Source organism: Periplaneta americana, chromosome 10 (assembly GCF_040183065.1).
Source record: "Periplaneta americana isolate PAMFEO1 chromosome 10, P.americana_PAMFEO1_priV1, whole genome shotgun sequence".
NCBI classification, from domain to species: domain Eukaryota; kingdom Metazoa; phylum Arthropoda; class Insecta; order Blattodea; family Blattidae; genus Periplaneta; species Periplaneta americana.
In genome coordinates, this window is record NC_091126.1 from 177,409,209 (window position 1) to 177,426,875 (window position 17,667).

Sequence of the window (17,667 nt, forward strand, 5' to 3'; positions counted from 1 at the left end):
AAATAAATTTATTTTCTCATTTACCATAGAAAGAACGTGTACCTTACATCAGCAGATATTTGAAATTAGAAAAACGTACCAACCTGGTCACGAAGTTGTAAATTACACTACATACTTAAAAAAAAAGTCGAAGTATTTTACCCCAATTAAGACATAGAAGCCGATACTTTTATTGTTCGTTTATTAATGAAATATTCAAGTTACAGGTAAGGGCGTGGTGGTCTTCATATCAAGAAGAATAATGACAACGCACATTGTTCTTTTATACTTCATTAAAAATTTTACAACAAATTAAGATCTCATATTTTTGCCATCTGCACAAAATAAATACTTTCCCGCCCATGCTCCTTAAAATTAAGTTTTTACTTATTATTTGTTTTCGAAAAGACATCGAAACATATTATCCTATACACTTGTAACATTACATGTGTACGTCCGCTGCTGATAAATGTCTTTACTTATATCGAAGTGATGGCTGTAAACAGAGGGTGGGGGTATGATGTCATGGTTACGCTTGAGTGGAGGCAGGGGCATGTGTCACGACACAGCTTTTGGCGATAACTGGATTAGAAGTTGAATGTGTGATATTTCAGACCTGCGTTTTAGATTTTATTATTTTCATGATTGTAAACAGTTGCACACATGCGCACGCGTGCCCACGCAACACACACACACACACACACGAGTTGAGTTTGAATGGAATATACAAAGGATTGAGGACCTGGATATTTATTTTTTAAAATTATTTGAAAACCTTTTATCTTGTCACTGTATTCAAGACAAAAATACTTCTCACTGCACATGAAATTTACTCTTTCTTGAGGTACAGTACATGGTTTAGAGAGCAATATTGTAATCTGCGACATACACGAGAAGTGAATAAGTAGCCTGCTGACTGTTCAGATGTCAACACAGAGCGAAGGTGTGCTGGTGCGGAGTGAAAGCATACAGGTGCAATGTGCATCTGAACAGATTCATGATTTGAGCATCTTTGCTTAAGTTTTTAATGCGTGGCTAATATAGTTTGATTGTACGCAATGTTTTACATCCCAGTCAGTGCTCAAAATGTCCGTCTCTAGTATAAAGTATTAAGATTTTTACATAGGACAGACAGGATGATCCTTTCAAACAAGATATAATAAACACATTAAAGCTATAACTAAACCGTACATCACATCAAATTACGCAGAACATATTACCAACAACAACCACGGTTACAATATTAGAAACAGATATGGAAATACACATTACACCAAAAAGTCCACAGTTAAACATATTAGAAATATACGAGCACACAATAACACACCCACAACATATACTTAATACACAATTACAGTTCAATACCCACACATCATAATGCATGACACACAAACAACCACCCCCACCCCTACAACTGACGAACACAAATGCTGGAAATCAAGATCAGCTGGAACAGCAGTAATTCGAAGGACACTGAAGATGATACCACACCGGTGTCGAAACGGGATCTGTCTGTCATAGGTACATAACCTGTTTAAATTGTAACACTTTTAACGGTTCAACTAATATAATTTCAAGTGAGAAAGTATTTAGTTTAATTTTGAGGTATTATGACAAATATTACTTCGAAAACTGATTAAAAAGTGTAGCTAATCTCTTACTGTAGTTATATATGCTTTAGATGAGACCAAAAATATTGACTCTTCTTAGTTTCGACTTCAAAATTGGTATGAAATAGTTTGTACTTAACAAAGCATGTTGTATATAGTTTTAATAATTTAACAAAAATATTGGTCTTGTAAACCAAAAATAAGGAACACCTTTTAAAACTTCAGAAAAAAGACTATATAACTGCGAGTGGAGATAAAGAGTTCAACTTCTGCAGGGTGGAGCGGAATGTGGAGAGAGTGAAATTTGTAATTTTTGTATGATAGTGTCAGAAGTACTTTTTTCCCCCTTAGGATTTATATATAGTCATTTTAACTTTGAAGTCGCTTCACAGCAGTCAACTGACGACAGTCTGTCTGAAGCAGTGCATTGTTGATACATTGAATTTCCGCCATCTGTCAGCCAGTCTGCCTACTCCTATGCCATATCCACCATTTTTCAAATGTGCACCAATTGCTACAGTTGTTTGCATAAATTCGACGTGCATATAAAGCATAATAATGAAGTTAAACTAATCCTGATGTGATATACAGGAACATCCATTGTAATCAAGATTAAGAATGTTGAGAAGCTACATGCTTGTTGATTAAGAAATTGATATCAGAGTTACAATCAATGTACGCCAACCAACTTCAACGTCATACTTGTACTCATGCAATCTGTATCTCCTTTATAGGAAATGTTACATATTCGATCCTCGATTGTGACTGTTTTTTTATTATTAGTATATATTTGCATTTTGAACCTGTGTTACTCAGAATTGTTTGTTTCTCGAATACAGAGCTCTTTTTGGGTGTCCATTCAATATGCACGCCGATGACCTCTTGTTGTCTAGTGGGAAGGGATATACTAATTTTTCATTCTTCAACATTTCGAAATTAAAAGACGAGGAAACTAAGCAACATTATCAGGTAGAAATTTCAAATAGATTTGCCAGTTTAGGAAGTTCCGACGACATTGAGGAGTAGTTAGATATTAATAGCGTGTGAGAAAATATCAGAGATAATTAAAAAATTGCAGCTGAGGAGAGAATAGGTTATTATGAAACTAAGAAAAAGAACCTCTGGCTTGATAAGAGTTTGCTCCAATGGTTGTAGAAAGAAGAAAACAGGCAAAATTGAAATTCTTACAGGATCGAGTTCAGGGGCATAACAAATGTGACATGGACCCGCCTGCAAAAATAAAATTTAAGGCCCCCTAAAATAAAGTGTATAACCTATCAATAACTAACAATAACATATTATTATTATTATTATTATTATTATTATTATTATTATTATTGTCAGTTATCAATATCATCATTGCTATCTCTGTTTTCTTTCTTTTTGTTGTATTAGCTCGATGAGAGCACTATAATGTACTTTTGACTCTGTTGACCCTCTATAGGGCTTTATCTTAATTTGTATCATTTTCATCAGTGTTTGTATTTCTTTTTTGTGTTTATATGTGCTATCTGGTAGGATGGAAGAGATGGCCTTATGGCCTTAATCCTGTCAGATTAAATAAATTATTATTATTATTATTATTATTATTATTATTATTATTATTATTATTATTATTAAATATAATTACAGCAGGTAGAAGTTCAACTTTAATGCAATATATTTTCACGTTATAAGAACAAAGGGATTCAGCAAATCGAGCTTTCACGTAAAGTTGATTTGAATAATTTCGAGGAAAAAATTATTCCGGAGCCGGGTATCGAACCCGGGACCTTTGGTTAAGCGTACCAACTGAGCTACCCAGGAACTCTACCACATACCGATCCAATTTTTCCTCTATATCCACAGACCTCAAAGTGGATTGATAACCGTCAAACTTTGAGATCTCTTGATATAGAGGGAAAAATTTGATCGGTGTGCTGTAGAGTTCCTGGGTAGCTCAGTTGGTAGAGCGTTGGTACGTTTAAGCAAAGGTAATCAAAGGTCCAGGATTCGATACCTGTCCCTGGAACAATTTTTCTTCGAAATTATTCAACAAAGGGATTATTCGTTCATTATTGTAAGATTATTAAAATAATAACAATTGTTAATAAATTTTATTAAAAACAAAATATTTAATGTATACTATAGTGATATAAATTAAGTAGGCGGGCCTATCAATAAGCATATACTTCTATCTACTGTTTGTTGTACAGTAGTGGCAAAAAAAAACCGGACTGACCCTTGTAGCTGATTTCAGAGCCTTGTTCACTCCAGAGCACGGTAGACTGGTAACTAAGACTTTCGTGGTTCGAATCCTGCCTGGGAAGGAAACTATTTTTTGTTCCTTATTCAAATTTATTCCCAATACTTTTCGATTGCAGCGATATTTTGCTACTTAATTAACTTATTATTCCCAGAACATGAATTTTGCCAGCAATCGAAAAATATTGGGAATAAATTTGAATAAGGAACAAAAAAGTTTCCTTCCCAAGCAGGATTCGAACCACGAAAGTCTTAGTTACCAGTCTATCGTGCTCTGGAGTGAACAAGGTTCTGAAATCAGTTACAAGGGTCTGTCCGGTTTTTTTTGTCACTACTGTACATTATATAATTTATTTTACATGACTCTTAAAATATTCCTTCCAGTAAATAATGTTTTCATTATGTACCCATTAATATCATTAAATTTTGTTATAACCACAGTTACGATGATACTAGTACTAAATAATTAGTTAAATAATCAGTTTTAATAATAGTAATGCTGAACTGCTCCCAAACACGAGTTTTGTTAATTTGGGTGGCGCTAGAATACAGGTGTTTGTATTAAATATTAAATTTTAAGCTCTATGTTTGTTTGATTGTAAATATACCAATATAATATTCCATAATTTCAAATAAATTTCTAATTTGTTAAAATTACCGTTTAGTCACATCCGTGAATATGACATGTCAAAGGACATTATGTCCACAGAAGTGATGAATTTACACAAAACTTTCCGTGAATCCAGCAATTTTAAGGTCAAAGTTTTTTATTTTCAAGTAATATCTAAACCCGCTTACTCTACTTATTAAATATGTAAAATAATATATTTATTTAATATTTTTTAAAACTCATAGCCTACGTGCATAGACGTGACAGGAAGATCTTGTAAAATCTAATAAAAATTATCTCACCAGTATATTAAACAATAACGAAATCAATATGCTTCTAATACAATACTGTTGGCCGGTAATAACCAGGACATGGAATAGCTACTCGTCTGCATTCTAGCCGTTTTCTGCTACGAATCTCTAGTAAGCTCTATATAGAACTCTAATCTGTAGAACCGAACAGCGCTCCTAGCGGCGAAATTGGCGTTAAGTAGGAACCACCTGAGAGCTGTATTTCATGCGCTATGCGCCAGCTTGTATACATTGCGTAAGCAACGACGAAAACATTGGATATACGGTTTCGACATTATGGGGAAATTGTTTTGTTGGCCATGTCTTTTATTTAATGACGAAAAAAAAAATGTATGGAACAAAATTGGCTCTAGTGACTTAAACAACATACATAAAACATTAAAACGACATGAAAACTCTCAATCCCACATTGTCTCAACAATACAATTTGTAACGTTTGGTAGTCTATGTCCCGCGCCGTGGCGTCCTGCCTAAGACTCGTGTTACGGAATGCGCGCTGCTTCGAGTCCTCATGGGGGAAGACATTTTCTCATGAAATTTCGGCCAGTGTATGGGACTGGTGCTCACCCACTTGGGGAGCTACGATGGGTAGCGAAATCCAGTTGCGAAAGCCAGCTATAACGGGTGGGGGAATCACCGTGCTAACCACACGATACCTCCATTCTGGTTGGATGATCGTCCTCCTCTGCTTAGGCATTTGGACGTGAGGCCAGCAGCCGGCTGGTCGGTCTGGGCCCTTCATGGGCTGCAGCGCCACGGATTGTTATTACTATTGGTAGCCTATATCTAGAGTTGATTTTTAACATGACAATCAAAAGCGCCTGGTAACATTGCAACATAACGAGAAGGTGAAGGAAAATGGGTAGTTAAACGCTTAATTTATATTGTCTGTCATTTATGAAAAAGAAAACGTTGGCCCTTCGTGATCATGAAGAAAGCGATAATGTGTTGACAGAGATAATTATGTTGAATTAGTTTAGGCCTATTTATTAAGGAAATATGTCCGTATAGACTATTGAATGCCCACATTAAGGATAGTAATGCATTTACAAGTTTATCTAATTGAATTCAAAACGATCTGATTGGATCAATAAGTAATGTAATTATAGCAGAAATTAGAAAAGAAGTCCACAATGCCCCATTTGTTGCAATAATGGCTGATATTCGAAGCCAATCGCAACTCTCAGTTGATATGCAGTCTAACTAGTGACGGAGTAGTAGGTACAAGAACGATTTATGTGAGTACTGATCGAACTGCTCGGCATTAGCCGATCGGGTTATTGACTGTATACTTCAGTATGACTTTTGTACAGTAGTAAGATGGTGGCTCAAACACATAACGGTGCGGCGGTCATTCGGATGAAGTTAATGGGCTACGAGCTTAAGTTACAGGCAAGTTTCCGGATGCAATATTCATTCATTGTATGGCTCATAAACTTAATCTTGTGCTTTCGCAATCTGTGTCATGCATTAAGGAGTGTAATTTATTTTTCAATACCCTTAACGGTTTCTCTTCTTTTTTCTCAAAATCAAAGAGGGCTCATTAATTAGACCAAGCAGCGAAAACGAGGTTTCCAAAAGTCGCACCAACAAGCGGAGCTACAGCAGTCGTCTATGTACGAGTATAAATCTGAATTCATTACAATGTTTGAAAATGTAATTGAATATCCAGATGGTTGGGATAACGAAACCTACATTTCTGTTTGAAGGTTTCTTTCGGTTCTAAAAATTTTACCTTCAATTTTCTACTTACTGTTGTATTTAATTTTTTTTTTTCAGTAACTACTGTCCTTCTTGAAATTTTACAAACAAAATCAAACGACATCATTTTGTATCGATAAAGTGGCTGAAGGTAAATAAATATAGCCCGCAGGAGAGGGGAGTTCGAGAAAATATTTTCAGGAACTTCTTCTGATGAACAAACTGAACCACAGAGCAAGCGGTCACGGCTGTATAATGCAGAAGACGTAGAAAAATGATTCAGAAAAGTATATTTTTTAAAGTACTAGATAATGTTGTCAATCAAACTGATGTGAGGTCCCAGAACCTAAAGAAGTTAAACTTTCTTGAATTAATAAAACCGAATTGTGACAAAAAGTTACCTGAAATTACATTTTCATCACTGAAATCAGTTTATGGTCAACAATTCGATTTTTCTCATTTAAAATGTGAGTTGAGTGTGTGTTATTGCAATGAAGACTTGAAGAATAAATGCATGTGAACCTTTGTGTTACTTAAAAGCAATGAAAATTGATAGTGCGCTATTTCAACTTACAAGATTATGCGAACTGATTGTTAAAATTCCTGCGAGTAGTGTTTAAGTTGAACGTTCTTTTTCTACACTAAAAAGAATAAAACTCTACATCAGATATTCTCAAGCGGAAGATAGACTATCCAGATTATCATTATTATCTATAGAGAAGAAATTACTGGAAATCATTCGCAGTAATGAGGACTTCTATGTCCAGGTCAGCAATGATTTTGTTTTGGTCTTCAAATATATTTAGGTGAGTTGACTGCTATCATATAAAAATTTGTATTCTTGCTTCCCTCACGTAAAATTGCACCGCACGCCACTGATAAGCAATGAGGGGTCCGGAGTTCCGTATCTCCCACTTCAGTTAGGCCTATACATTTTTGACACGAATGTTGCACATAATTCTTTCGCAATGTTTATTCCGTAGAAATTTTTCCGGAAAAGTAATGCAGTTTCTCATTCTACAGGGACATCATTTTATTTTTACTAACTTTTTAATATTAACTTGGCTATACCCCTGGATCAACGCAGTTTGCTACCCCCTTCCACGACTGGAGTTCGATGACACTGGCGTAGAATACAAACAAATCACTTTACTAGGTACAGGAGGGAAGAAAAGTAGTTCATCCATTTATGTAAACTAGGAAATATCGCGCTTTTGAGTTTGATAATTTTCATTAGATTTTTGTTTAATCAAAATACAGTACAGTATTAACAATGAATGTTTTTACTCACGAACTGAGTTGTCCATGTAGACGTATTCATTACGCACTGTATATTATACTGTCTACAGCACATTAGCATACAATATAGAGAATGAAGTTAAATTAAAAAATAATCATAATATGGATATTTAAACACATTTTTTAAAATGGTGGACGTTCATTTCGATACAGGCTTCAGTTCTTTTGTGCATATTATTGCACTATAGACTATTGTACCTAATGCCAGTTACCAGTTTCGTCTTTCATACTAGTAACTCATGTTGAAATAATTCTGTACCTACTCTATAAAAAAGTACCTTACGTACTGTAAATTTAATCTTCACTTCTGCCTGATCCGAAAAGATAAAATTACTCAGAAATGCTATCTACTGTCCGTTCAAGTGGTTTTGTCGCAGGGTCGTAGAAAGGGAGGAAATCACGTGACAGTTAATTACTTAACGAGGCCCTCTTATTTAAGTTATTTTAAACACTTGTATAATATTACGTGGACGTCCAATTCCTAACAGAAATTAATGTTCTCAGAAAAGAGCTAAGCCAACCCAGCCACTAGCTGGCGAATAAAAGCTGGTGGGGGAAACCGGGATACGACGTAGGCAAATGGACGACAGTACCTGTGCGAAAATGATTCAATATTGAAAGCTTTTTCGTCACTGGAAAACGCAAACATATTTTTGGAACGTGCTGTTTACTATGACTGTATATGCGGTCTTGGATCTGTGGAAGACGGTTGAACTTCATTAGTAGAAGGGGTGGGAGTGAAGTACATTAAAAAACTCAGGTACAATAAAAATTGAAGCAAAAATAAAATGATGTCCCTGTATAATTTGTTCAGCGGAATATTCTCTGCAATGATGCTTCACACAGATCTTCAGAAAATGTTCATGGTCGCGGTATTCGTAGCGCACACCTAGGTCGTTACTCTGTTGTGTTGCTTTTGATAGAACTGTACTACAGTACGCTGTGCTCTGGTATTTTTTACTTGGTTATTTAACGACGCTGTATTAACTACTAGATTATTTAGCTAAGATGGGATTGGTGATACCGAGATAGTATTTGGCGAGATGAAGTCAAGAATTCGTCATAGATTACTTGACATTCGCCTTAAGGTTGGGGAGAACCTCGCAAGAAACCAACGAGGTAATCAGCCCAAGCGTAGAACGAACCCGAGCCCGAGCGCAACTCCGGGTCGGCAGGCAAGCGCCTTCTGCTCTGGTATTGCGGTGACACGTGCAGACATTTGCTACAGCAGGCCTACAGCGCAAGACGAACTTCAAGCAATACTTTCTCCTAACTGTAGACTAATAAAATTATTGAGGCGGTATCCGGAAAAAGGGCCCAAAGCAAAAGTCATGTTTCGAGAAAACGATTGAAAGACTTATTTTTATGTAATTGAGGTTTGAATGCACTTCTGTCGAAATAACAATTTGCATACTGTTACAATAATATCTGTCTATATGGTTTTGTTAAATAATGCATTCTGACCTTAATAGTGTTATAATAATAATAATAATAATAATAATAATAATAATAATAATAATAATAATAATAATAATAATAATAATCCGTGGCACGACAGCCTATGAAGGATCATGACCGACCAACTGGCTGCTGGCCTCACGTCCACATGCCGAAGCAGAGGTGGGTGTTAATAGTGTTCGCCTACGGGTGGGGCCAGGAAAGCGGCCTGTCTGCGATGTCGCTTGCGGGAATCGTCTATCTGTAAACTTCCGCTTTCTATACTAATAGCATGCACACGAGAATTTTTATACATAGTAGTAACCTTGTTACAGGCGATGTTGGAAGTGATGTCAATCTGAATCCACACATTTCTGGCGTCTTTTAATAAAATTACCATTCACACGAATAAGTTCGTCTTCGGTAATTTTCCTAATCTGTCTTGTTATATTCGCCTTCAATTCATCTATGTTGTGAGGATTATTCCTATAGACATTATTTTTTAGAGTTCCCCACAAATAAAAATCGCACATTTTAAGGGCGTGGAACGTGGCGGCCATAAGTCCTGAGAAATAATCCTTTCTCCAAAAACGTCACTTATATCGTTCATGGATTCATGAGTTTCATGATTCATTGAGTTTCACATCATCTGATAATATTTGGAAAAATGGCGCGAGTATTAGAGTGCGATATATATGGGAATTCTGTATACCCCAAAACCTATTGTTCTGTGAGGCAACATGGCCTCGTAAATGAAACCACGCCTCATCAGAAAAAAATATTAAATGAGGATTCACAATACCGTCCACAATACTTTGTAAAATCCAATTACAAAACTGAACTCGTTTTTCATCGTCTCTAGGACGTAATTCATGCACGATACTCATTCTGTAGGGTTTTAATTTTAAAAGTTTAGCAGCAGTAAAGACTGATCTTTTTTAAACACTACCTTCCTGTGAAACACGTCTTAGAGATTTATTAGGAGAGCGTGTAAATGATGCACTGATTTCATCTCCTCTAGAACAAATTTTTGATTGCTCTACTGAAAATCAGTGCACTAATGGCAGTAGAACAAGATGCCATTTGGTTATATAATTTTGTCAAAACAGTGCTCCACCACATTGGTTTCAGAGATGTGGACAAGGACCGCGTTGGAACTGTAAGCCCATAAATTCCACATTTAAAACGTTATTTTCGTTTACTTTAAGATTTTTTAGGCGCGCGATAGCGTCGCTGTTAAGGCGGAATGTCGCGGTTCGATTCCCGATGAGGTCACAGATTTTCTGCATTAATCTAATCCTTCCAGCCGCACTACGGCCCTGGGGTCTGCTCAGCCTGTAACAGAAATGAGTACCAGGGGCATTTCTTTGGAGGTGAAGGACTAACATCCCTACTGCCATTAATGTCGATTGTCTGTAAAGTGGAGCCTTAACCTCTTGCCACCCTCTGGGCCGATTTGGCCTGTCATGGGGTTGCCTTTACCTTTTTTAAGATTTTTTAAACTGTAAATCAAGAAGAGAATGACAGGAATATAGAGGTGTCAACAGCTGAAAATCGAATTTTTGTGGACAAGGAGCGACGGACGTCTCATAAGTGGTATTCTTAGAAAATGCGTACCATAACTCTCGTGTCTATCAGAAAATGGCACGAAATTCAGGTTATTTTCATGATGTCTGTCAATAATTAAACCACCACCACCAGCACACCGTCATTTTCTTCGTCGTCTTCTTCATCTTCTTCTTCTCCTCGAAACGAACCTTCAAGTTCCATGTTGAATCTTTCGTAAACTACTTTTAACACTTGAATATAAGTAATTGATTAAATGGCGATCTTACTCGTGTTAATTGTGTAAGCTTGTGCGACTTACAGCTGTTTCGGTGCTTCTTCACACCATCCTCAGAGCCTACTAGATCTCGGCGTCATCTCGAACTTCGCTGCCTGTTGCGTGGGTGCGTTCGATTGTTGAAATGTGGTGTCAAATAGTATTTGACACCACATTTCAACACTTTTCAATAATCGAACGCACCACATTTCAACACTTTTCAACAATCGAACGCACCATATTTCAACACTTTTCAACAATCGAACGCACCCGCACAACAGGCAGCGAAGTTCGACTTGACGCCGAGATCTAGTAGGCTCTGAGGATGGTGTGGAGAAGCACCGAATCAGCTGTAAGCCGCACAAGCTTACACAATTAACACGAGTAAGTTCGCCATTTAATCAATTACTTCAAGTTCCGTTCTAGTTACTAGGCAGTGTTGGTATAGTAATTGTAAATGTAGTAAATTTGAAAATGCTTCTGAAGGTATACAAATATGTATCTATTACATTCATGAGAGAGCAAAATTTGACGGCTGACGTGGCAAAAGCAAAGGGAGTTTCAACATATGTATCTTGATTTTTTTTTTTTTTTTTTTTTTTTTTGCTTTAAGAAATGCTGATAATGTAAGTGACGCAGATGCTGAATACACTTCAAATATCATTTTATTGTAAAATTCCATGAGCCAAACCCATTTAATATTAACTTAAACAAGCTCTCGATCGGAATGTTTAAACACATTGTGATGTTGATGGCGACTTCGTGCAGTAATGGCAATCCCAACATCATAAAGGCCAGAGAGCCCATTCGCTGTTTAATGTACATAGTAATTGGTTTGACTGTATTACAACTGCGAAGCATTTATATTTAATGTATTCCACGGAAATTGGTACTATATGAATAATTGGACGTTTGGCTTGCCGCTGGCAAGATGGTACTCGGAGGGATATTCTGGAAGAGAGACAATTGTTTCCTGTTATTGGTCGATGTGTGGAATGGCTGGTTATATAAATGTTCTGTCTATAGACACATCTATTTAAGGAGCAGTGCTGAGTCATCAACCATGCGGCAGTCCCTTGAATATTTCATCGCGCCAGTCTCCCTTGCATTCTGTTCGCTTCGCCCCTCCTAGCAGGTACAGTGAAGGGAACCTGTTGCCAGAGATCGTGAACCACACAAACGACCATTAGAATTCATGGTGAAGCCTTCAGTACCACGCCGCACACGAGCGATTTGGCCACTTCAGCATTACTTCCAATACATAGATAGGTCTACTCGTTGTTGTAAAAACGACTTATCTTAATTGTATCCATTTTAGCCTTCGTATCCCAGGAGTTCCTTACGAACGGCACTAGTTTCTCTGATATCGACATCCCCACAACGATAAGAATAATGCACTTCAAATCTAGAGAAAATAAACCATAGTTCCCAGGAAAATATACGTAGGGGCTATTCCATCTCAAATGGACCGAAATATAGAGAAAATTGACCTTGAAATTTTTAAATACAATGAAACTTTTTCTGTCCGTTGACAACTGTGATACAATGCTTTGTGCAAAGTTTGAGGCATCAGAACTTCATAGTGTTTAAATTAAAAATATTTAAATTTATCGTATTTTCATAAAATTAGCAACTTTAAACTGTTGTGGCTCCGAAACCCTTTCACCCAATGACCAAAATCATGGTTTATTTTGATGCTGAGACATGTAAACAGTTTTTCTTACTTTTTATGGAAATGGAGAAATTTAGATTTTTCATTAAGACGCCTTTGCCCACGAAAAAATATTTTTAAAATATATGGTCAGATTCCGCATTGAAAGTACAAATAAACATATTTCTTTTTACTGGTGCACCGTTGATAAGAAAGTATTGAAAATATCAAATAAAGAAAATAAATAGTACGCGCGTGAACTAACCAGCTGATTGTAGGTAGTCGAGACAAGCAAGGCCAGGAGACAAACACGTGATGTGTCATCTATCAGTCATGGCTGGGCTAGCTTTATCACAAGTTTTCATAAACACAGGAGTAAAATGACGCCCAATGCTCGCTTATCTTCAGCTCCCAGCCAGTGAGTGGGGTACTGCGCCGTTCAAGTCTAGGCGTGTGAAAATAATTTATTTAATACCCTCGAAACTTATTGCTGAGCCACTAAGCAAACAATGCCGAATCCCTCTTAATAATGCAAGGTTTTTTTCTCAATATTTTTTACATTTAAAAAAATGGGCAAAAAGCCTAAAATTAAGTAAAATCAGATTATCTGTCTCTCTATATACAATAAAAATAAGTATTACTTCTTATCATAACCTACTAAATGTCAGCTTCAAAATGAGCTCCCGTTCAATGTTCTGCAGTAAATGGTTCAAGAGTTCTGAGCGCTGAAAGAGGCTTGTTTTTATAAAATACGCTAAATTTGTCGCTCAATAATACGAAAACCGTTTGACTTTCGATAGTATATTTTTGAAAATGCACTCTCCTCAGCACCTTGTATAAATAGGGAAAAAATTAGAGTATAGAAAAATGCGAGTTTTTTTACTGATCGATTTCATATGGAATGGCCCGTAGGCCTATACTGCAGACATTGCAATGTGTACGTCTGCATGACTCGAAGTCAAGCTCGTAGAAGAGCAGTTAATATAATTTCAGTTCCATTCATTCATTCATTCATTCATTCATTCATTCATTCATTCATTCATTCATTCATTCATTCATTCATTCATTCATTTCGTGTTCTGTCCAAGGGCAGGTCTTTCACTGCAAACCCAGCATTCTCCAATCTTTCCTGTTCTGCCTTCCTCTTTGTCTCCTCATATGATCTATATATCTTAATGTCGTCTGTCATCTGATATCTTCTTCTGTCCCGAACTCTTCTCCCGTTCACCATTCCTTCCAGTGCATCCTTCAGTAGGCAGTTTCTTCTCAGCCAGTGACCCAACCAATTTCTTTTCCTCTTCCTGATCAATTTCTGCATCATTCTTTCTTCACCCACTCTTTCCAGCACAATTTCATTTCTTATTCTGTCTGCCCACTTCACACGTTCCATTCTTCTCCAAAACCACATTTTAAATGCTTCTATTCGCTTCTCTTCACTTCGTCGTAATGTCCACGTTTCTGACCCATACAGTGCCACACTCCATACAAAGCACTTCACTTGTCTCTTCCTTAGTTTTTTTTCCAGAGGTCCGCAGAAGTTTATGGCATTGTAATTAAATTGTTTGTAACAGTTAATTTGTTGCACAAGTATAGGAGGGGGAGGACCTTATGTACGAGTGTGTCTGGCTAGAACATCAAACACCCGACTTCATAAATAGGCCTACGAGAAGCGAGTGTCACGCATTTTCTTATTAGGCCTATACGGTAGGCCTACGTCTAGCTGAAATTTATCTATTTTATCCTTTTGCAAACGGTATTGCCTCTTATAGTCCACTTTATTGCAATGTTACGTACATATGACGTCATTTAATATGCACCGAAATAAGAACAAAGTTCGTTGTCCGATTCGCACATAAAAGGAATTGTTTATAACCCCGAAAGTGAAGACCTACGACTTCATTGACACATTGTAGGCCTACATGGGCTGTAAGCAATTCATTATCACAAATTTACCGAACTAAGTGTTCCCATATCTATTGTAGTTATTTCTAATATTATTTTTCTGTTTGCGAAAATTGGCATTCAAACGTGATACAAATGGTAAAATGCTTTATAGGCCATTTTGCTTCATGATTAAGTGGCGCTTAACACGTGTTTGACTAGTGGCTCTACCACCACCCTCACTTCCTATAGAGCGCGCGTTCGGAGTGTAGGAAATGCCATTGGGTGTAGGATAGGCTATTGGCGTCTTCCCCTCTTTGTAATACAACTGAAATAAGTTATTTACATATTTTATAACGTTTATAGAATAATAGAAGTAAATCTAAATACTGTAAGTAAGCATTGATTCAAATATAATCGCTTTATATGCTTATAGTGGCCTGTAGGATATATTCGTTTATTTTCAATAACCGAATAAATGGAATGGATTTACTTCCGTTATTTTATATGCGTTAGAAAGTACGTAAATAACTAATTTCGGATTTATTTTAATTACCTATATATTACAAAGAGAGAGGATGTTCTCTAAGAAGACTCCTATATATTTTTTAAATTCCGAACGCACTGTAGCCTGGTGTTTCAAGTGTTTTGAAATTTAGACAATTAAAAATATTCGTGTGTTGAGTAATACATTTCTACGGAACATAGGATCCTGGACACTTTAATTATCCTCTTCGTTTTATATAACAAAGGAAAGGAAATGGAAATCCTCAAAGGCGAATTCGATAATTCGTCACTTTGTGTTTCTGACTTATAAATAAATGATAATAAATAAATAAATAAATAAATAAATAAATAAATAAATAAATAAATAAATAAATAAATAAATAAATAAGGACGTAAGTAAGTGAATGAATAAATACATAAGTAAATAAATAAATAAATAAATAAATAAATAAATAAATAAATAAATAAGTAAGTAAGTAAATAAATAAATAAATAAATAAATTTATAAATAAATAAATAAATAAATAAATAAATAAATAAATAAATAAATAAATAAATAAATAAATAAATAAATAAATAAATAAATAAGTATTTAAGTAAATAAATAAATAAATAAAATGAATAAATTAAATAAATAAATTAATTAAATGAATGAATGAATAAATGAATGAATAAATGAATGAATAAATAAATGAATAAATAAATAAATGACAGTATTTCATGTATTTTGACTGAATTCGAAGAAAATTCACCCAGTGATTCAGGAGAAATCGCTGTACACAGATATACGAAATGTCTAACTACTTTTTCCACTAAAATCGCACAGTCAGTTCTCGCAGCATCACAATTTCTTCTTTTTGTGCATGGTATAGTAATAAAATGAGGAAACTCAAATTCTAATACCTAGAGCAGAAGTTCCCAAACTTTGAAAGACGGCGGGGCGGTAAATTCTTTTTCTATAGAGGGTCCGGTCGCAACAAATTTACTCGTAAATACATTTCTAATTATTTTAAAGCTCATACAGTTAACTAACATAAGTATTAATAATTAATTATAGCGTAATCTTAAGACTTGAAGAACATTGGTACACCATGAAAACTGTGTGAGATTTTGACAAATAATTTAAAATATCAATTACTGGATTAATGGAATTTTGTGGCATGTTTTGTTTCCTGAAGCCAATTTCATTAATTAAGACTAATTTTCATTGACGTATCCATTTCTGACGAACAAAAACTTATAAAATATATAACATTGGTCATCTATTATTAAATTGATTTTAATTATATTTGTTTGAAAAAGAAACGGTAATGGGAAGAATAATTATACCCTGTAATTCACCACAGAAGTCAGCTGAGCAGGGAAAATAGCAGAAGGGTATAAATAGTTTGTCGAAACATCACACATACACAAGCCAATTGTATATGCAATGCATGTAATTTTATGTATGAAAATGTATGAATCTCTTGATTCTAAACACTATTTCCAACACTAATTAATATTATAAATTAAAAACGCAGCACATTAACATATTAATAATTATAAGTTATTGAAAAAGTTAACTTTAGAGCTTAGTTTATTTTATTTTTTATTACACCTGAGAATTGTTAAGGTTTTAGCGTTAGCTTGTTAATTCTGAAGTGACAACCAAACGGAGACAGTCAAAAAGTCATGACAGAAAATTCAGTTTCACAAAGATGTGTGGTGAAAAAATAAAGAAGAAATCTGATTGATATTTCATGTAAATGTGGATATTTATTTTTCGTTAATATCCAGAATTTCGAATTACTTATAGATTTAAAAGTACTTCAGTCCTTTGATCATAATTCAAGAAGTTGAAGGGTTTTTCCTCTTCAACAAAAGGGTTCACAATCCACATGTTTTGCCTCCGAGGTCCGAGATAGTAACAACATCTTCAAGTGGGCTGAATTGAAATCGTCTGCTTCTATAATATAATCTGGTTACGACTGAAATAATTTTCTTTTCCATTTTAAGTGCATCTCTTTTGTGCATGAAAAATTCAATGGGTTTGTTGGCTAAATCGGAATGCTTTGTGTTGAGATGTCGAGAAAGTCGCGATTGCTTCACAGCTTCATTTCCCAAAACAGTAGCCTATCGTAAATAACACATTGAGGTCGTGGCAATTGGTCGTGTCAGGGCATTGTATGAAGTCAAATTTTAAGTAGTTGTCCATGTACTTACGAGTGAACGCAGACTTTTTCTTCTGTGTGCTGGTGTTTTCTCCTCCTTTTGCTTATCCCGGAGATCGCTCTGTGGACTTGAGATGGATGCATCACTAGTTGTTGCGTCACAAACGCCTTCAGTACGAAATTTCTTAATACCAAAATTAATTAAAGTCCCTTGCCTTTTCTTCATATTAATATTTAAATCTGTATGCCTATTACTTTAAAATTAAAAAATATCACGACATTCGGGTTTTGAAACTATCACTTACACACTGGAATGCAAAACTTGCAAAGAGACGGTATTCACAATGACTGTTCGATATCGAGAACTGGATACAGACTGCCTTAATCTCCAATTTAAGTGAAAAAATTCCCAGCTAATTGATCATCAACATCTGCAACACATGTTATTTTGTTCAGTTTTCAGAA